This window comes from Aythya ferina (genome assembly GCF_964211825.1).
Source record: "Aythya ferina genome assembly, chromosome: W".
NCBI lineage: Eukaryota > Metazoa > Chordata > Aves > Anseriformes > Anatidae > Aythya > Aythya ferina.
The window spans coordinates 15,463,544-15,486,081 of NC_140313.1; the positions used below are offsets into that span (position 1 = coordinate 15,463,544).

The following is a 22,538-nucleotide window of genomic DNA, read 5'->3' on the forward strand; positions in this document are numbered from 1 at the left end:
TCCAGGAAACAAAGACCTGAAGCTCACATTGCGACGAACTCGATAGGTACCGTGGGTTAAGGTAGAGGCTCTCCCCTGAAGAACACTACTGCTGCCGAGAAGAACTAAAACCTCGTAGTTGGCTGCAACCCAAATGACGAGTGAGGCAGAGGAGTGAATAAGTGGGGAAAGAAATGGGCCTCAGCCATTCCTATCGGTATTTAGGGGTTCTCGCAGTGATTTCATCCTGCATAGCGACTCAACACCACCCCCACCAACCTTTTAAATAGACTTTAAGTCGATTCGAAGATCAACAGGTTATTGCAACCCAGATAACATCGGGGGGAGCAAGCTTTACTTCTACACTATGTCAGCTGATCCCGAGGCCCCAATGCTGGGAATATATGGGATTTTATATGTGCCCGAGTTCGAATCCTGGAAAGGGGTACTGCAACTCCCCTAATCAATATTACTGCAGCTATTGGGCTTGTGAGACTATAGCCCCTAGTTGGATACCGGGATACAGTAGAGATAAATACCTAAGGGTCCAATGGGGTCCATATGGGTGCATTCCACCGCAAGGGTGGGGAGGACGTGGAAACTGCAAATATCTCTTTTTAAATGTTACCCAACCCACGGATAGAGGGTGGAACATGGGAAGAGTGTGGGGAATAAGGTATACGGAACCTGGAACTGACAGGGGAGGAGTATGTGGAAAGTTATAAATGCTAGTTTCCAGGTACTAAATCAAACTAATCCTGAGATAACTGAAGGGTGCTGGCTATGTGTAAGTGTTAAGCCCCCATATTATGAAGCTATAGGGGATATGGGGAGGTCTGAATATTCAAATGAGTCAAATCCTTCCAAATGCAGTTGGGGTCAGGAAATCGGGATAACTTTGACTCAAGTTACGGGAAAAAGGTAGATGTATCGGCACAGTTCCAAGAGATAAAAATGATCTGTGCCATGCCACTGAAAAAATGGACCAAACACACAAATGGTTAATTCCTGCAAATAACACTAGGTGGGTATGTTCATCGTTAGGAGTCACTCCTTGCATATCTTTAAAATTGTTTAACACATCTCATGATTTTTGTGTACAGGTGGTCATTATACCAAGGATTCTATACCACACTGAAGAGTATATGTATACCCATCACACAGTGGCTGAATACCATCTGGTAAAGAGGGAGCCTATTACAGCCGTCACCTTAGCCTCTTTAATGGCCCTCGGGGCTGCAGGTGCAGGAACTGGAATTGCTTCCCTGATAAAACAAAGCCAGGAATTTACTTCTCTACGCATTGCCATAGATGAGGATCTGGCCCGTATAGAGCAATCAATAACAGCTCTGGAAAAATCGGTTAGGTCATTATCCGAAGTGGTACTCCAAAACCGTAGAGGGTTGGATTTGATTTTCTTACAACAAGGAGGACTGTGTGCAGCCCTACGTGAAGAATGTTGTGTATATGCAGATCATACTGGGGTGGTGAGAGATACAATGACTAAATTGCGGGAAGGATTAGAAAAACGCAAAAGGGAAAATGAGGCTCGTCAGAATTGGTATGAATCCTGGTTTAATTACTCACCTTGGCTTACTACCCTGCTATCAACCATAGCGGGGCCCTTGTTGTTACTTATATTAGCACTGACTTTTGGACCATGTATATTCAATCGAGTAATTGCAATTGTAAAAAGCCGATTAGAGGCAGCTCATCTTATGCTTGTGCGTGCTAAGTATGAATCTCTTGAGCAGGAGAAGGACGACGCAGAAACTTTGATGCTCAGCAAGCAAATATTGCAAAAATTCAATGAACAAAATATGTTAGAAAAAGAAAAAGGGGGGATTGTGATAAATTAGTGGGGGTTTGTTCATTGTCCTTGAGAATTTAAAGAATCTACTGAGGAGATAAGGTTTCACAGCTCACGGCATTGTGACATGGGGACAAATGGGGAAGGGGGGTTGGGTAAACATCCTTGTTAAAACAAAGATTCTGTAAGATACCACCCACCGCAAGACATCCTGTTTTGCCCTCACCTGAACACAAGCACAACGCGTGATCACCGGAGGAAGAATAACGACCCCCAACAACAGACTGCACAGCCTCAGAACAAGTCTCGACAAGTCGACAAGTCGACAGGTCTCGACAAGCCGGAACTTGAATGCTATAAAACAGCGACACTGGAAAGGGGCGTGTCGTGGTGGAGCGGAGACTCCCCAGCCACCCAGTGCTGTTTTGCTTGTGTCTGCTTACTTGATTAATAAAATAATTTCAATAGACCAGAAAATTGTGTGGTCTAATTTATAACAGGAACCACAGTTAGAAGACCTCCACACTTGATTCGGAACTAAGTTCCATCTCAGTCACACCCTTACACACAGTCATATAACCGAATCCCACCCAACCGAACAGTATCTTCGTTCAGGTCTTCACGCGCAGAATTACAGGTCACAAAGGGAGAGCTCTTGGTTCTTTACTTGCCTCTTATGTTCGAAATCTTGTTGGACTCTAGCACCACTATCGGCAAGGGCCACTATGTGGGGCGCCTCCCTTTACCGGTCGCAGATCACGTCGGGGTCACCAATTTGTTATAAATGAGGATGCAACTCAATCTGAATTTAGTAATATTTATAAAAGTCAAGTAAACAGCGCTGGGTGTGCGGGGAGTCTATGCTCTACCAACACGCACAAATGAACATCAAACATTCGAAATATACAGAATATTGCTTTTACATACTAAACCCGAGTATGCCTAAACATATGTACAATCAGAAAAGGCAACAAACAATCCTTTAAGTCTATTACTATCAATGTCCATGACTGGCGGAGCATAGTTGGCCTGGTTGAAGTGCTCCCATATCTTCCATGACTTATAACAGTCTCCATTTTCCATTTCTTTTCTTGATTACAAACACCGGAGAATTCCAGGGCTAGTTGTGGGAACAATATGTCTTGCTTTAAGTTGTCAAGCAACTCGGTCTTCAGACCTTATGTATCCTATTCTTCCCGGATCAAAGAAAAACATACCCATCTCCTTTTCAAGGCCAATAGGGCCTGGGTCAAAAGGCACGTCCAGGTCCAGCAAAAGCCTTTGATGGCTGTAGTAGCAGAGGGGCCGATGGCGTAGCAGTCGGATCAGTAAAGGAGCCTGCAGTTCCCTCACTGTCTGGCAAGCCACATGTTTGTGATTGTGGCTCCACATGACTCTTTAAGGCTTCAGAGATTGCTCACCAGGTGCCGAGGAATCCCACTGCCACATTGTCATTTTTAGTTGCAGAGTCCCACACCTTGACCTCAGTTTGGTCCCATATTTCAGGATCATAAACTGTCTGATTGTTAATAAGGAGAATAAACTGTAAGGTTGCCAGGACAGTCTTTTGTTTCCAAGGACGTATGATTCCCCATAATGCGCAACTGCTTACCAGCGAGGGGCAGTTGTGTGCGCGGGTCCGCTTCTCTCAGCTTGAGCTTCTTCCCAGCTCCGGTGCGCCCATTTCCAGAGACATTCTGTACGAGCTTCTTTGACCGGTTGTAGTGGGTTTACGTGGCAAGGTTTTGGTAGCAGGGGGCCATAGGGGTGGTTTCTGTGAGAAAGATCTAGAAGCTGCCCCATGTTTGGGAAGGGCCCCATTGTTTTCCAGAGCTGAGCCAATAAGTGATGTTGTTTTGCGCCTCTGTGAGAGCATATTTAAGACAGGGAAAAAAACGCTGTGACACAGCAGCCGGGAGAGTGAAGGGAGTGAGGAACGGCACCAAGGTCAGTGTAGAAGGAGGGGGAGAGGTGCTCCAGGCGCCGGAGCAGAAGTCCCCTGCGGCCTGTGGTGAGGACCATGGTGAAGCAGGATGTCCCCCTGCAGCCCATGGAGTACCACGGTGGAGCAGGGTTCCATGCTGCAGCCCGTGGAGGAGACCACGGTGGAGCAGGTGGCCCTGCACCGATGGAGGCTGCCGCCTGTGGAAGACCCCTGCCGGAGCAGATTCCGGGCCGGACCTGTAGCCCATGGAGAGGAGCCCACGCAGGAGCAGGTGACCTGGCAGGAGCTGCTGCCCGTAGGGGAGCCAGGTTGGAGCAGTTTGCTCCTGAGGGATGGACCTCGTGGTACGGACCCATATCTGGAGCAGTTCTGGAAGAGCTGCTGCCTGTGGGAAGCCCACGCCGGATCAGTTCAGGAAGGACTGCATCCCGTGGGTGGGACCCCACAGCACAGGGGACAAGAGTGACCGAGAAGGAGCAGCAGAGAAGCGCTGTAGACTGACCATAACCCCCATTCCCCCGTTCCCCTGTGCCGCTCGGGGGGAGGAGGTGGAAGAGGGTGGATGGGGGGGAAGGTGCTTTTGGTTTCTTTCCTTTGTTTCTCACTTCTCTAGCTTGTTAGTAATAAGCAATAAATCTTACTATCTTCTTATGCTGAGTCTGTTTTGCCCGTTACAATAATTATTGCGTGATTTTCTCGTCCTTATCTCAACCCTTGAGCCCTTTTCACATATTTTCTCCCCATTCCTCTTTGAGGAGGGGGAGTGAGAGAGCGGCTGTGGTGGAGCTCGGCTGCCCACTCGAGCGGAACCACGACACCGGTTTGCTGAGTTTGGCCAAAACTATCTTCATGAGGCAATCAGTGTGCCTGTTCCCGTCCTGGTCTCCATTCTGCTAGACTGTCCCTTCCTTCCTTCCTTCCTTCCTTCCTTCCTTCCTTCCTTCCTTCCTTCCTTCCTTCCTTCCTTCCTTCCTTCCTTCCTTCCTTCCTTCTCGTTCTTCTGTTCTTCCGTTCTTTCTTTTTTTTTTTTTTGTTTGTTTTCCAATTATTTAATCTGTTTTAAAGAGTACCTGCTGGTGATAGTGTTTGATTTGGTTGCCTGCAGTTTTGTACACTTACCAGCAAACTGGAGCTAGGATGCTCAGAGCTGGAGCAGATTGTGCTGGAGAGGAGCCCCAGGGAGCTGGGGCTCAGTCTGAGGCTCAGTCAGGAGAAAAGGGAGCTACGAAGTGAATTTAGTTGGCATGTCCAGCTACCGAATGAAGAGCTATAGAGAAGACAAAGACTGACTTTTATCAGAGATGCACAGCTAAAGGACATGAGACAAGAGCTGTGGGTGCAGCAAGGGACATTTTAAGACAATATAAAGGGGAAAAATACACAGTGAGTGGTTAAGTGCTGGAAAAGGGTCCCAGAAAAGTGGGACGATCTCCATGCATTCAAAGCTCATCTGGACACGTCTCTGAGCTGCTTACTCTGCTGTCAGATGCACTTGGATCAGGTGATTTCCAAAGGGCCCTTGCAACCAAAACTGTGCTGTAAATCTGTTATTCCAAAATTATGTATTGGTTTGTCTGTTTGTTTGTTTGTTGTTTTTTTTTTGTTTGTTTGGTTGGTTGGTTGGTTGGATTTTTTTTCCTAGGATTTCTATCTGCTGCTTATAGGATGGCTGAAACCTTGACTTAAAAAATCCCCATGGCTGCACTGAAGCAGGGTGACTCCAAGTCAGAAGTGGAAGGATAAAAATCCTTCAGTATAAGTGTCTGTTAAGCATTCTTATGTGAGTCAGAATATATAAAATTAGATGGCTATGCTTTTTGCACTCTTATAAAGCACGTGCTTTAAAGATAGGAGTCATTTAATACCCTTCATCTGTAGATCATATATAGAGTGTCCAGGAAATTATTTGCAACCTTTTTCTTGCATTGAAATAGCAAGGAGGTTGCTAATTACTGTGATTTCCTTTTAAAAGTGTTTATTGTTGAAGAGGGGAGACAGGCTTTTGGACTGCAGCCATTTGATTCATCAGTTTTTTTGCTTTGATAAAAGCAGAGTATTGGAACTTGATTGTCCCTTAACATTCAAGCACGGAGGTGATCAGATGAAAAACTCCGAATGCAGTGTGATGGGGAGACAGGCTCAAATGCATTTCAGAAATCAGACTGAAGAAAAATTGCCCATGAGGTTTTGGACCAGAGCAGGTGGTTCCTGGGGATCCGAGGCACTGACATCCCACTGAAGAGCCTCTACAGCGCCATGCCTTTCTCTGCCGGATAAAATACTGTTGTTGGGAAATATGTGGAGGAGTTGCTGCCTCCAAGTTGTGCTTCTATTTGCTTCTGGTTTTTATCCATCTGCAGTGCTAACTGTATCAGTGGGTGGTTTCAAAGCACCATGAGCAGCAGCAGTGATATGCTGTTCGATTTTGCTTTCACCACCAGGAGGATGAGAGGGAATGACAACTGAGTGTTGGATGAAATGTTGGGTTTGGTTCTCTTCTTCACTATACAGAAGAAAATAGTGTGAGCCAGGGACAGGCTTGTGTGATGCCATCTTGTTCAAATGGCCCTGCCCAGGTTGGAGATCACAAATACAAGACATTTATCTTGCTTTGGTGACTCTTTGTATCTTTGTTTTCCCCCGTGATCTGTATGGTGGTTTTACTCAGGTGGCCAGCTGAGCTCCACCACAACTGCTCTCTCATTCCTCCTTCTCAAACGGAAAGGGGAGAAAATACGATGAAAAGGGCTCAGGGGTTGATATAAGGATGGGGAGATCACTTAACAATTACTGTCACAGGCAAAACAGACTCAGCATAGGGAGATTAGTAAAATTTATTGCCTTTTACTAACAAGCTAGAGAAGTGAGAAACAAAAGAAAGAAACCAAAAACACCTTTCCCCCCATCCACCCTCTTCCACCTCCTCGCCCCGAGCAGCGCAGGGGAACGGGGGAATGGGGGTTGCGTCCAGTCTATAGCACTGCATCTCCGCCACTCCTTCTCACTCACTCTTCCCCTGCTCCAACATGGGGGTCCCTCCCATGGGATGCAGTCCTTCACGAACTGATCGTGTGTGGGCTTCCCACAGGCAGCAGTTCTTCAAGAACCACTCCTGATATGGGTCTGTACCACGGGGTCCATCCATCAGGAGTACAGTGCTCTTAGGAAAACAGAACAGCATTAGATATGATGCTTGCGGAGAAAGGAGGTGTGTGTGATACTGAGCAACCATTGTTGCACTTTTATACCCATATACATACTTATTGTCTGGGGCGCCTGTCATTGCAATCGCGAATAAATTACTACTTCACTGAGATCCTGGCCTGAGTCTAAGTTATTGGCTACGGAGTGTTTCTCACAAAGTGAAGGCTGTCTGGCATCTCAGTAAGTGACTGAAGCTAGGCCCTAAACAAAAGCAGGCAGAAGTGCTGTTCTCAGCTACTGCAGAAGTGCTGTTCTCAGCTAGAGAAGGTCTTGCTTTGCTTTTGTGCACGTTGCTGATGTGGAGCATTGCGACTCTGCCTTCTTGTAGATGCTTGCTTTTGGAGAGAGATAAGATGAATGAAGTCAGGGGAACTTCCCTCCCACGTATGGTTATTAGGACTGCATGCTTTCCTCATATTTGGTGCCCGTCACAGTTGTCTGAGCCCAGACAGATTCTGTCTGGATTGCCGTGTTCTGCTTGAGGCATCCTTTAAAGAGGCAGGCTGACTTCATGAAAAGAGCACTGCATGTATTAAGTGGCTACCCTTTTTTGGGGAGGGTATGTGGGTGATACAGAGCCTGGGTAGTTTGCTGGGAACCTGGTTGCTGCTGCTGTAGATCAAGTAACTGCTCTTTAACCATGGTCTTATCCATGTTAAAGCACATTTAAGAGATTGAGAACTTTGTTTCTTTGAAAATAACTGGGGATGAGCATATTGCAGTTTTTCAGATAGCTTTATACAATGTTTTTAATCAGCTTGACAGATACAAATGTAAGCTCTCTCTATTACTGTAATTCTTTGGATCATTCCTTTGATTACATAAAACAAGCTATATTTGTTGCTATCCAACTGTTTGGAAAAATTGTGTCTTTTTAACAGAAGGTCTATTTTTTTCATTAATCAGCTCTTTCATATTCAAGTTTCTTCAGAACTCTGTTACATATACTGCAGGTCATATGACTTCCATATCTGTTCCCAAAGGCTTGCAAATGTACAAAATATGTGGGATAATATAATTGACAAATCTGAAGATAAAAATGAATGTGATCAAATAAATGTTAACAAAAGCTGTTTGGTTACACTTAGAGGTGTGTACTCCATCTCCTGATGGATTATTTATAATTTTGTAGCTAATAGGAGATGCTGCTGTTTTTGGTATGTCTTTGTGAGATAAAACTGCTCTTTCTCTCTTAGGTACAAGCATTTTCTCAGAGACCTGCTGGAGAACACCAGCCCAGACAGTGCTGAGTACCAGAAACTTGCAAGTATGTTTTCATCTGTAAATGCTACTACTTTAATTTCTCCAATAAATGCTGGCATTTTGATCAGTGTTAGCTTCCTCATCGGCATTTCAATTCACATATTTTGTCTGTTTCTACAGGAAGAAAAATCTTTATCTATCTGTGTTTCTAGTGCATTACTATTTTCCTTCACCATCTTGCTCAAAAAGATACCCCTGAGAACACACAGGGAATAGCAATGTAGAGTGACTGATTGTGAAACCTATTGGATTGGTCATCTATTGCAATCTCCTGCTGAAATTGAATAAACTTATTGATTGATACTTAATTTTAAAACATTTGCTTTCTAATTTCACCTTTTCACAGAAAGATAGAGGAGCAGTAGTACATACTTGTTTGTGATAACGTGCTGTTGTTTCAGAGACTGTGAAATCTGCTTTTGAGGTGTCTTGGTGGGTCCTGGACATTGTTCGTAAGAGAGAGAACTCATTGCAGCTACTTCATGTTCAGAAGCTCCTCAAAGGACAGAAGACCTGGGTGTTGACTCCAGGTGGGTCTTATAAACATCTCTGCTTTTCTTCTGCTCAGCTGAGATAACTGGAGATAGGCTTGCCTTCATCTCTGACCCTAATAATATTAGCCAGACTTCCCCTTCTGCTCCAAATTCCATAGGTGGTGAAGGGATGTAATTAGTAAGTAATTTAGGCACTTTTATAAATAATTTTTAAGCAAGGATAAGCAGCTACTTAAGTGCCTGACATTCAGATAGGAGGAGCTGATGACACATAGTGAGAAAGTTAGTTGCAGGAACCCAAGGAGGTCTGGGGTAAAAATGGGGTAAAAAAAATCCTGGTAAAAAAAATCTGGGTAAAAATGAGAGAAAGGCGCTAAACAATTTTGGAGGAATCTAAGTAGTGGTGTTCTCCCTATTCCATTGCAGGAACCACAGTTTTCTGAGTGTCAAGTGCCTGAGGAATGTGTTTTTTTGTTTGTTTGTTTGTTTTGATTTTTTGTTTTTAACCTTGTTCTGCAAATTTTATAGACTTCTGCTCACACCCTATACATGAAAAGAAATATCTTTTACCAATAGGGTTAAACTGTGTCAGAAATCAGAGTATTTGTACTGATAGTTGAGATATATAAAGTCATAGTCACTGGCATGTACAATCATCTATTTGGATAACAAGGCTTCTTTAGGATCTCCTGTGTGACTGGGTACTCTCCATGCCCAGAGCATCCTCAACCTCATGAAGTTCAACAAGGCCAAATGCAAGGTCCTGCACCTGGGTCAGGATCCATGCCTTCACATCCTCGATAAACAGTGCTTTTGCAGAGGTCATCTAGAAACAGTGCAGCAATTGGAGCACTGAAGTCACTGCATGCAAAGATTTCTAAGATGCACCTCCAGGTATCTGTGAATGTGGTTTGTGAGAAACACTCTGTAGCCAATAACTTAGGCTCAGGCGAGGATCTCAGTGAAGTAGTAATTTATTCGCGATTGCAATGGCGGGCGCCCCACAAGCAGGACAGTGCACCTACTAGCTCCAAAACACAGTTTATATACCTTTTGATGACAGGACCCTCCCCTGTTTCCCCACTGAGTGGGTAATCCAGGTTCACAATCTATCTGATGCTTCACAGACAATGCATGGCCTTCAGTTGCTGGCCTGTTAAATTTCAAATTTCTTTTGACATTTTTACTGTTTGAAGTGGTAATATTTCTTCACTTATCTGACTTGACTTGACACCATGATTTTCACCTAATTGTCCTAAGGAGTCTGGTTGTCTGCATTTTACAAGGTCGCCTGCTAAGCTTTCTTATCACTGTAAGCATATCTCAGTACCACATTCCTTCCCTCTAAACAACGTAACTCTGCAAAAACAACATTTCTATTCCCACAGGTTGTACTTTTTACTTCATACATGTGGATTTTGAGGTGAAAGTAAGGGGGGAAAAAAACTATTTATCACAGATTAGCATTCTCCAAGTCACTAAGTCAATGCACAGATTGATTTACAATTCTGTTTCCCATTCTACTTAGAATCCTTTTGGTGATGTTAGTTGGAAGAGAGCTAACACAGGTGTGCTCTGTTTATGCTAAGCATTGAGCATGCGTTGGGGTTGCCTGGACACATTAGGATAGTACATGAGTAAAAATGTAAGTCAGTTATCTTGAGTAGCAGAATTAATAAGATAACCCCAAGGGCAAAGCAAATGCAGAAGCCAGTATAGCTAGACCAGAGATGGCCATTGTTAGAAAGCTTAAGGTCTACTTTTTTTTGGTCTCTAAATATCCTGAGAGATGTACTAGGACAAGTATTGAGGGTCTATAGACAATTTTACATTATCTAGGACAGAGAATTGTGATTGTTTTCCATTAGCTGGAGTAAAATAGGTGCTATTGGAAATAAGGAAAAAAAAGTCAGAGGCAACTGAGAATTGCTAGTTTTGAGCCAGCTCAACAACTTCCCTTATCCAGAAACAAGCTAGCTTTTGTGGAACTTTGAAGATTGCATCCTATTACTAGGAGGGAAGAGATGAGAAAACATAATGCTATAGATTCAGGGAAAAGGGGTTTGGAGTTTTGTAGTTAGGTATCACTGAGGTGTTCTGCTTCCAGTGTAGAGAGACCCTCCTTTTCTTGATGCCTTCTATATGTAGGGCAAAAACTATCTTAGGTAGAATTACCTCTTTAACATAGCACACTGTTCTGCCATCCCTAGCTTTCCTAGGGGTGTTTCTTTGCCCTCCTTTCACAATAATTTTCTAAATCGTGTCCCAGGGAATCCTGAAAGTGAATCCAGCCCAGTCCAGCTCAACCTGTATGCTAGCAAATCTGATCATAGATTAGTCTGGGGGTAACGGTTCCCAGTCCCACAATGCTGACACCTTCCTTCCATTTGTTTTTTAAATTTGGATTGATCCCTTCACCTCACCTTCCTCTCCCTCAGTTTCTTATTCAGGTAAGAGGCATAGTTCCTGTAGAGTAAGCTAAGCAGCAATTCGCTTGCTTCTATATTTTGTAAGTGTAATAAATGGCTCAGTCTTCAAAATAGGACTATAATCAAAGTTTACAATTTATTAAATGAATAGAGGTAAGCAAACAGTGCTGGGTGCGCCAGGAGTCTCTGCTCCACCAAGATGCACACCCGTTACATCAAGCAGATGATTTTTATGCTCCTAGGCTGATACATATTCATTACTACTTCTAAAAAAAACAACAGGGTTATCATAATTAGTTTCCGGAATCCAAACCCTCCTACTAGAGCATGCGTATCAGTCTCCGGTGGTCCCTCTGGGGGTCTCTCGTGCTGAAGGCTCATAGTCTTCCTCCCTCTTGTCCTTCTCCTTTGCCCAACTTGGCTGTGTGTCAGAAACTTGTGCAACGTCCCCTGCAAGCTTTGTCTTTTAGTTGTTCTTCAGCTCTCCCCGTCTCCTTAATCTCCTGGCCAGATATCAGAGACTTGCATAGTGTCCCATGCAATAGTCATAATAGTTAGCAGTTATTCTGAAACCCCCCAGATATCATAGACTTCAAGGAAAAGCCTACAAATACATTTCCCTTCAAGCTCTCTATTGACACGAATTGCTAAAACATTCCTTTGCAAGATACAAGAACTATATACATTAACCACTCTGTTTTTCTTAGACTTGTGGTTATACAAGGGTATGTAAGACAGAAGGTCACATTCATCATACCATGCGGCCCTAGCACTGTTCCATACTGACACAAATCAGATGAACATATCTCACATAAGCGTAGCATACTCAGACACAATCCATAAGTAGGATTGTGCTGTTCTCAAAAATGTACTTCCTAGCTCAGCCAGAAGCTATGGCACACCCAAAAAAAAAGTGGCTGAGACTTTCTGGGAAGTGTTTCCGAGACCAGGTGATACCATATTCTGGCTTTGAATTTTTATAAATTATCTTCTTACTAGCAGGTGTCTTCATAATTCCCATGAGTTGATGGCTATCTTGTACAATAATTCTTGAAGTTAGAGGCATTGCTTTAATTACTCCATTTTGTGTAGATGCCATTTTTTATTACTGCCTACATCTAGATTTTTCATTTTTATTAACTTTTTTTCCTGCTGATTTCTCTACCTTTTATTTTATTGCAGTTCATTTTATGGGTAGATGACACTACCTTATTCTATAAGAGAAGGTTAATAAGATTGCCTATTCAAGCCTTCCATTTAATACCTTATTTTGTCTCTACTTTGCTGTCTATCATTACTGCACTGTACATTCTGTAATTTGTTAACTACTACAGGACTGTATATAGTTAGATGATCTGTGAGATTATTTTTTAAATTAGCATGCACAAGCAAACAAAACTGGGGAAAAATAATAAATGATCAAAGTTTAGGTTAACTTCTGTTTTGCTGTTAATGACAAACAATTGGGTGACACAATTTAAGACTGTCCGTGGTATGTTTTCCAACAGTTTACGTTAACTTAAAGGTATGCATACCATTTTGAAAACATGAGGGCTTTTTCTGGTTTCTCTTTGAACAGATCTTCATATAATAGCATCCTCTTAATTAACATACTAACTTTATAAGTTAGTGGTTTAATTGTTGCAGAGCAGTGCTTATACCAAGCCAAGGACATTTCAGCCTTTCGCTCTGTCCTGCCAACAGGCAGGCTGGGGGTGCAGTAAGAGCTGGGAGGGGACAGACCCAGGACAGGTGACCCAAACTAGCCAAAGGGGTATTCCATACCATCTGACGTCATGCTAAACAATATATAGGGGTGGCTAGCCGGGGGGAGGGGGCCGGACTGCTCGGGGTTAGGCTGGGCATCGGTCAGCGGGTGGTGAGCAATTGCATTGTGCATCACTTGTTTGTACATATTATTATTAGTAGTACTATTATCATCATTGTATTATTATTATTATTATTATTATCCTGTCTTATTAAACTGTCTTTATCTCAACTCACGGGCTTCACTTTCCATTTCTCTCCCCCGTCCCAGAGAGGGAGGGGGGAGGGTGAGCGAACGGCTGCGTGGTGTTTAGCTGCCGGCCGGGTTAAACCACGACAGTCTTTTTGGCGCCCAATGTGGGGCTCGAAAGGTTGAGATAACGGCAGATCTGACCAGAGTGTGTTAAACTAAAATTGGTGTAAGTATTAGACCTGCTTAATAGTCACTTGTCATAATGCTGATTGCTTTAATCTCAACTCTGCTGTGCCTGTTTTCCAAATTGAGTATTATAGTACATTATTTTCCGTATTTGCTCTCTGTCATGTTGTTTATTTTTTCCGGGCCCTGGTTTAAGATCATTATGGTACTGTGCGTTGTAGCAATGGCTTACGAGACGATGAGATATCTGGTCATGACTCTAACTTGGTATTTGTACTCAGTAACATCATCGACTCTGTACTTTGGAAACTGTATCTTGGAAACTATTAGCAATTATACCTATTGTTTTTTTCCATTAGGGAGTCAATCTGTGGAGGGGAAAGGGGAAGATATTTTTTCTTACTTGATTACTCTCCCTTTCTCCTTCACCACCCCTGTATCCTCCTGGATCACTCTCCCTTTTTCCTTCACCACCCTCTTACCCTCCGAGCTTGCTACAATAGCTCTCCAAGATATTGAATATCCTTGGGATACTCAGACCAGCATGGTCTTGTTGTTATGCCTCCTGAATGCACTTCAGGTTTTGCTTAAAGTTAAACAACTACTTAGGAAGCTCATCCGGAGATCTGCCCGGAGGCAGTATAGTTGTGGGTGGCAGGGAGTATGGGAGGATATGGGCAGGCATCTAGAGCAGTTGGCACCCCCAGTGTTTTGGAAATTCACCCCTGAACAACTGCAAAATCCTCAAAAACTGGCAGAATGCTTGAAAAAAAAAGGTGTCATGATTCTGGCAGTTCCAAAGTAACACAAATCATTGTAACATGCTGGGGCCTGGCTCATGCCTATCGAGCTGCCATTGATACTGCTATCAACTTAGTGACAGACCCTGCGGCCACTCCAAGCCCTGTGACAGATCCAACGGCCACTGTGACCCCTACGGTGGACTCTGCAGCTGCTCCAGTCCCAGCTCCTGCAGCTGCTCCAGTCCCAGTTCCTGCAGCCGCTCCAGTTCCAGCTCCTGCAGCCGCTCCAGTCCCAGCTCCTACAGCCGCTCCAGTCCCAGCTCCTGCAGCCGCTCCAGTTCCAGCTCCTGCCGCTACTCCAGTCCCAGCTCCTGCAACTGCTCCAACTCCAGTTCCTGCAGCCACTCCAGCTCCGGTTCCTGCAGCTGCTCCAGCTCCTGCAGCCGCTCCAGCTCCTGTGGCTGGGTCAGAGAAAAGAGCTGTACCAGTGCAAGTTGATCCTGCAGAGGGTATTCCAACCCCTGTGGCAGACCCTGTAACGGGGTCAGAGAAACAAGCTGTAGCAGTGCAAGTTGACCCTGCGGAGGGTATTCCAACCCCTGTGGCAGACCCTGTAACAAGGTCAGAGAAACGAGCAGTAGCAGTGCAAGCTGCCCCTGTAGAGAAGGTGAAAAAATGGTATAGAGATTCAGGTCGTTTAGAACGCAGAGAGTCTTCTGCCAAATCTAGGTATAGAGACAACGGAGACGACGATGACGCTGGGCCATCAAGGATTCAGGAGGAGGAAGATGAGGATGCCGAAAAATCAACAGTAACTACCCGAAGCCTAAACGAGCGTGAGTTACGAGATGTGAGAAAAGATTTTGGTCGCTGTATAGGTGAGCAGCTTGTCACCTGGCTGCTCCGATGCTGGGACACTGGAGCCAATTGTGTGGAATTAGACGGCAGGGAAGCCAAGCGACTGGGATCCCTTGCTAGAGACGCCGGCATTGACAAAGCAATTGCAGATGGAGCACAATCTCACAGCCTCTGGAGGCGTCTCCTCTCAGCTGTGAGGGAAAGGTATCCCTTCAAGGAAGAACTTTTATGTCTACCAGGCAAGTGGACCACTATGGAGAAGGGAATCCAGTATCTGAGGGAATTAGCCGTACGGGAAGTGATTTATGAGGATCCAGTCCTCAGACAAACATCCACAGATCCAGATGAAGTCAGGTGTACACGACCCATGTGGCGGAAGTTTGTACGAAGTGCACCATCATCATATGCCAGCTCATTGGCAATAATGGCCTGGAAAGAGGATGAGGAACCCACAGTGGATGAAGTGGCTAAACAACTCCGGCAGTACGAAGAAAGTCTCTCCTCTTCCTTACAGGCCTGCGTCTCAGCTGTGGAGAAACTTTCTGAAAAGGTTCACCAACTTAAAGAGAATCTATCGTCCTCGCCACCTGAACCAACCAGTGTCCACCGACCAAAAGAGAACACTTGGGAGAAACTTTCTGAAAAGTTCCACCAACTTGAAGAGAGATTATTCTCCTCCGCACCTGTACAAAGCAGTGTCTCAGCTATCAGGAGTAGGCGTTCATCCACACAAGGAAGACGATATGGTGGGTACTCACCCCGTGCCACCCTGTGGTTTTACTTACGAGACCATGGAGAGGACATGAGAAAATGGGATGGAAAATCTACCGCGACCCTAGAGGCACGGGTACGTGAGTTGCAAAAGAAAACAATCAGGAAGAAGGGATTCTCTGAAAAGTTTGCTGCTCCAACTTCCAGCAGACAGTCCTTCAAACACAGAAACGAAGAAGATTCTGACCAGGATTAGGGGGGCCCTGCCTCCAGCCAGGGGGAGGAAAGGGACAATCGAGTTTATTGGACTGTGTGGATTCGATGGCCTGGCACGTCAGACGCACAGAAGTATAAGGCTTTAGTAGACACCGGTGCACAATGTACTATAATGCCATCGAACTATAAAGGACCAGAGCCCATCTGTATTTGTGGAGTGACAGGGGGATCTCAGCAGTTGACTGTATTGGAGGCTGAAGTGAGTCTGACTGGGAATGAGTGGGAAAAGCACCACATTGTGACTGGCCCGGATGCTCCATGTATCCTTGGCATAGACTATCTTAGAAGAGGATATTGCAAGGACCCAAAAGGGTTCCGGTGGGCTTTTGGTATAGCTGCCTTAGAGACAGAGGGCATTAAACAATTATCTACCTTGCCTGGTCTCTCAGAGGACCCCTCTGTTGTGGGGTTGCTGAGGGTCGAAGAACAGCGAGTGCCAATCGCTACCACAACTGTGCACCGGCAGCAATATCGCACTAACCGAGACTCCCTGATTCCCATCCATAAGCTAATTCGTCAATTGGAGAGCCAAGGAGTGATCAGCAAGACTCATTCACCTTTCAATAGTCCCATATGGCCAGTGCGAAAGTCTAATGGCGAGTGGAGACTAACAGTGGACTATCGTGGCCTGAACGAAGTGACGCCACCACTGAGTGCTGCAGTGCCGGACATGCTGGAACTTCAGTACGAACTTGAATCAAAGGCAGCCAAGTGGTACGCCACAATTGATATCGCTAATGCATTTTTCTCCATCCCTCTAGCAGCAGAGTGCAGGCCACAATTTGCCTTCACTTGGAGGGGAGTCCAATATACTTGGAATTGGCTGCCCCAGAGGTGGAAACACAGCCCTACCATTTGCCATGGACTGATCCAGTCTGCACTGGAGCAGGGGGAAGCTCCTGAACACCTGCAGTACATCGATGACATTATTGTGTGGGGTGACACAGCAGAGGAAGTTTTCGAGAAAGGGAAGAAAATAGTCCAAATCCTTCTGAAAGCCGGTTTTGCCATAAAACAAAATAAAGTCAAAGGACCTGCACGAGAGATCCAGTTTTTAGGAATAAAATGGCAAGATGGACGTCGTCAAATCCCAATGGATGTGATCAACAAAATAACAGCTATGTCTCCACCAACTAACAAAAAAGAAACACAGACTTTCCTAGGTGTTGTGGGGTTTTGGAGAATGCACATTCCAAATTACAGTCTGATTGTAAACCCGCTCTACCAAGTAACCCGTAAGAAGAATGAGTTTGAATGGGGCCCTGAACAACGACAAGCCTTTGAACAAATCAAGCAGGAAATAGTCCATGCAGTAGCCCTTGGGCCAGTTCGAACAGGACCAGATGTAAAGAATGTGCTCTACACTGCAGCCGGGGAGAACGGCCCCACCTGGAGCCTCTGGCAGAAAGAACCTGGGGAAACTCGAGGTCGGCCCCTGGGGTTTTGGAGTCGGGGATACAGAGGATCCGAGGCCCGCTATACTCCAACTGAAAAGGAGATATTGGCAGCATATGAAGGAGTTCGATCTGCTTCGGAGGTGATCGGTACTGAAGCATGGCTCCTCCTGGCACCCCGATTGCCGGTACTAGGCTGGACATTCAAAGGAAGAGTCTCTTCTACACATCATGCAACTGATGCTACATGGAGCAAGTGGGTTGCACCGATTACTCAGCGGGCTCGAATAGGAAACCCCAGTCGCCCAGGAATATTGGAAGTGATTATGGACTGGCCAGAAGGCAAATACTTTGGGATATCATCCGAGGAGGAGGTGGTCCGTGCTGAAGAAGCCCCACTGTACAACCAGTTACCAGAAAATGAAAAGAAATATGCCCTGTTCACTGATGGGTCCTGTCGTAATGTGGGGAAGCATCGGAGATGGAAGGCTGCTGTATGGAGTCCTACACGACGAGTTGCAGGAGCTGCTGAGGGAGAAGGTGAATCGAGTCAGTTTGCAGAAGTGAAAGCCATTCAGCTGGCTTTAGACATTGCTGAACGAGAAAAATGGCCAGTTCTCTATCTCTACACCGATTCATGGATGGTAGCAAATGCCCTGTGGGGATGGTTACAGCAATGGAAGCAAAACAACTGGCAGCGTAGGGGCAAACCCATCTGGACTGCTGCATTGTGGCAAGACATTGCTGCTCGGGTAGAGAACCTGGCTGTGAAAGTACGTCACGTAGATGCTCATGTGCCCAAGAATCGGGCTACTGAAGAACATCAAAACAAACAGCAGGTGGATCAGGCTGCTAAGATTGAAGTAGCTCAGGTGGACCTGGATTGGCAACATAAAGGTGAATTATTTATAGCCCGATGGGCCCATGACACCTCAGGCCATCAAGGTAGAGATGCAACATACAGATGGGCTCGTGATCGAGGGGTGGACCTGACCATGGACGCTATAGCACAGGTTATTCATGACTGTGAAACGTGTGCTGCAATCAAGCAAGCCAAACGGTCAAAGCCTCTTTGGTATGGAGGACGATGGCTGAAATATCAATATGGAGAGGCCTGGCAGATTGATTACATCACTCTCCCTCAAACTCGCAATGGCAAGCGCCACGTACTTACAATGGTGGAAGCAACCACCGGATGGCTGGAAACATATCCTGTGCCTCATGCCACCGCCCAGAACACTATCCTGGGCCTTGAAAAGCAAGTCCTATGACGACATGGCACCCCAGAAAGAATAGAGTCAGACAATGGAACTCATTTCCGAAACAACCTTATAGACACTTGGGCCAAAGAGCATGGTATTGAGTGGGTGTATCACATCCCCTATCATGCACCAGCCTCCGGGAAAGTTGAACGATACAACGGACTGTTAAAGACTACATTGAAAGCAATGGGCGCTGGGACATTCAAAAATTGGGATACACATTTGGCAAAGGCCACCTGGTTAGTCAATACTAGGGGATCTGCCAACCGAGCTGGACCTGCCCAATCAAACCTGTTACGTACTGTAGATGGGGATAAAGTTCCTGTAGTGCGTGTAAGAAATATGGTGGGTAAAACAGTCTGGGCTACTCCTGCCTCAGGAAAAGGCAAACCTATTCGTGGAATTGTTTTCGCTCAGGGACCTGGATACACTTGGTGGGTGATGCAAAAGAACAGTGTCCGGTGTGTACCTCAAGGAGATTTAATACTGGGTGAGAATAGCCCATGAACTAAATTGTACCATGTTAATTACTATATAATACCGTATGTTATCACTACTATGACTACTATAGGTGACTAATTAGAATGTATGGAAAAGAGTGTAACCTGAGCATGACATAAATGGTATGGAATAAGGGGTGGATAGATGTCCTGGTTTCAGTTAGGACAGAATTAATTTTCTTCCTAGTAGTTGGTGGAATGCTGTGTTTTGGCTTAGGATGAGAAGAGTGCTGATAACACCCCGATGGTTTAATTGTTGCAGAGCAGTGCTTATACCAAGCCAAGGACATCTCAGCCTTTCGCTCTGTCCTGCCAACAGACAGGCTGGGGGTGCAGTAAGAGCTGGGAGGGGACAGACCCAGGACAGGTGACCCAAACTAGCCAAAGGGGTATTCCATAGCATCTGACGTCATGCTAAACAATATATAGGGGTGGCTAGCCAGGGGGAGGGGGCCGGACTGCTCGGGGTTAGGCTGGGCATCGGTCAGCGGGTGGTGAGCAATTGCATTGTGCATCACTTGTTTGTACATATTATTATTACTTTCCTATTATCACCATTGTATCATTATTATTATTATTGTTATTATTATTTTGTTATTATTATTTTCCTGTCTTATTAAACTGTCTTTATCTCAACTCACGGGCTTCACTTTCCATTTCTCTCCCCCGTCCCAGAGAGGGAGGGGGGAGGGTGAGCGAACGGCTGCGTGGTGTTTAGCTGCCGGCCGGGTTAAACCACGACAGAACTTCAGTCAGTTCCTCATATACTAAAAGTTTTGGGTGATCACTGCTTCTCCATGGGTGCTGATGAGCAGGTTCCAGTTGACAGTCGGTGCCTTCTAGTTGCTGGAACTGATATAGAACCTGGTAGCCTACAGGTACTTCATTGTATTTTATTTTTTTGTAGCATTACATCCTTTTTAGTGTCAATGATTGTCTGACAACTGTCTTTATTTTCCTTGCATACTTAGGGTGCTGGTATATCAGAGAAAGCTGACTTTTGGTGGTTCCTTCCAAGGGAGAAGAACTGAAGCACAGGATGTTCTTCCTTTTTTCTGATATCTTTGTTGCAACGAAACCCTGCCACCCACTCCACCTGCTGAACTCAAACAAATTTGCATGTACAGCTGTCTACCTGCTTCACCAGTGCATGGTGGATAAAGTGTTTGGCCACAAACAGAGTCAGGGAGGGCTCCTCAGTGTAAGTCTTCCTGCTTTTGCCTGGCAGAAGCATCAGTGGGTCAGACTTGTAAAGGAAGTCTCTAGCTGTCTCAGCAGCAGCAGGACTGAGATGACAAGTGGTGACAATGGTAAATGCAAAGAACTAGTCTGAGTTAGGGCAACTCTTCTCTTTTTTTGGGTGATGTAGGCTGTGTGAGAAAAATCTCAATAATTTTCTTCAGACAGGATCTTCTTTGAAGCTATTTTATTCGCGGTTGCAATGGTGGGCGTCCTGTCAATTAGGAGCGCATTATAGTAAACAAATCATAACCTTTTATTCCCTATTACCCGACACCTGATCACCTCCCCTGTTTCCTCATTGGCTGAGTACTACAGGTTCACAAGCTACTCAACGCTCCTCTATACCATATATGTACATTTTTTTTCCAACCCTTTAATTTTTCCTTTTTTTTTTTTTTTTTTTTCCCCTCCTTTCTTATGTTTTGAGAACTTGTGATCTTTGTTTTACTGTTCTCACACTGCTCATCCTGATTTTTCTCAAGCTTCTACCTTATTTTGGAACAGTGAGACCTTCTACTGTCCACTTATCTATTTAGCATTTCTCCTTGTTATGACTACACAACTACCTTGGAATACAGAAAATTAGTTCTCTACTGCAAAAACACACTCTACTTTGAAAACATGTCCAACTGCAAAAACACAACTTAGTTTCTCACAGCTGTCTTTTTTCCCTTCGGTGTGGGCCCTCCTGAGCACTGTGTACAGGCTGCTGCTTGTTCCACATAGGTCATGTGAGGAGGGTCTGATCAGACTCTGAAATGCCCTCATCCAAGCACATGTTTTGGGGATAGCCCTACAGCCACATGATAAGCAATACACAGCATTACAGTGATCATGGAATGAGTTTAGAGAAAACCCTGAAAAACAGAGAATGCAGAGAGATGGTGGTATTATCAGAATGGACTTTGCTTGTGCATCCAGCTCCTTGGGGGCTGCAGCGTCTCTGACGGATTGATGCCGTAGGTGGGGGTTTCAAGTTCAAGTCTTTCCAGGTTGCAGCACTTGGGGGCTGTGTTAGCTCATTCCTTGTAAACCATGAAAAGGAACTCTTGGTTAAGCTGTGAAATTGCAGTTGGTGAATGTGGAAGGACCCTTAGAGGCAGCTTGAAATAAGGCAGAAAACTGGATGGACAGCATATGCAGACTGGCATTGCTGATGTCCAAACACATTGTTAAGTCAAAGCAAGCTGATGTTTGTAGCTGGAAGTCTGGCACTTGCTCTGTACTGTTCAGACAGTGTCAATGCTAGAATTCTCTAACTATTGAAAAAAATGGCAGAAATCAGCATCCAGGGATGTCAGTTCCATTTGTCTTTCAGCTTTCCTTCCCACACAAGACACTGCTGTTGATGTCTAGTGACCAGCAAGATATTAATGACTGGTAGAGGAAGGGGGTAGAACAGTCATATGGACACAGGTATTTGCATCTGTTCCATGGTTATAAAGCTGATAGAGAAGACCTGGCTGATAGCCAGGATGCAAGGGAATAATAAGAATGGACTTCATATAACAGTGTACTTTCCCTTCATTTTCCTCTACAGGCAGCTGAAAGACTGACCCATCTGAGAACAAACTGGCAGGACAACTATCCCTCTTGATAGAAAGCTACATAATCTTAGGAAATGTTCAAGGACGTATAGTAGGAGAGTTGCATTTAGAGGGACTACACACCAAGCCTGTGAGATTATGAATGCTTTGTCAGCTTACTGATATGGCAAAAAATGTGTATATAAACTCAGAATTAGCGTATTAAGACTTTCTCTGAACTTAGCTTAGAAGCTTCTAGCTTTCCTATACTTTTTCTCCTCAGTTTATTAATTTAAGGACAATGAGAAGAAACCTTGATTTGCTTTCCCTCATTAAATATTTTATCTAATTGTCTTTCTGAATCAGTGTTTTCATATTTGTATGTCTACCTTCTCTTACTTCTGGCTTGTAAGTCCTTTGATCAGAATGGGTGTTTTAGGTAACAGTAACATGGTATTTTCTGCTAGCGCTACAGGGACACAGTAATCTTCCTCCCAACATATTTATTTTTAATCATTCACAGCCTTCAATTTTCTACCAAAATAGTTTGAAAGTTACTGCCCTTCTTCCTCTAAGAAAGTGACAGGTGAGCAGATCAAGGGAAAAAAAATCAGTGCTTAAATTCCTACCTCTATTTCTCATCAATTCCACACAAAAGTTAATCTGCTGAATTAAATGAACTAATAGGTAACATAGTCTGATGCTTACCAGTGTTCACATTTCTCATCTGAATCCTGAGGCTACACAGGTGAAATG

General features: G+C 44.7%; 1 pseudogene across 1 annotated transcript; it reads left to right on the forward strand.

Annotated features, from left to right (window-relative positions):
• Positions 1–2,514: 2,514 nt before the first annotated feature.
• LOC311426484 (rho guanine nucleotide exchange factor 39-like) lies at positions 2,515–21,640 on the forward strand (annotated as a pseudogene). Its single transcript has 5 exons — positions 2,515–2,549; positions 8,135–8,205; positions 8,603–8,731; positions 19,986–20,215; positions 21,575–21,640. The product of its transcript is annotated as a rho guanine nucleotide exchange factor 39-like (transcript).
• The last annotated feature ends 898 nt before the right edge of the window (positions 21,641–22,538 follow it).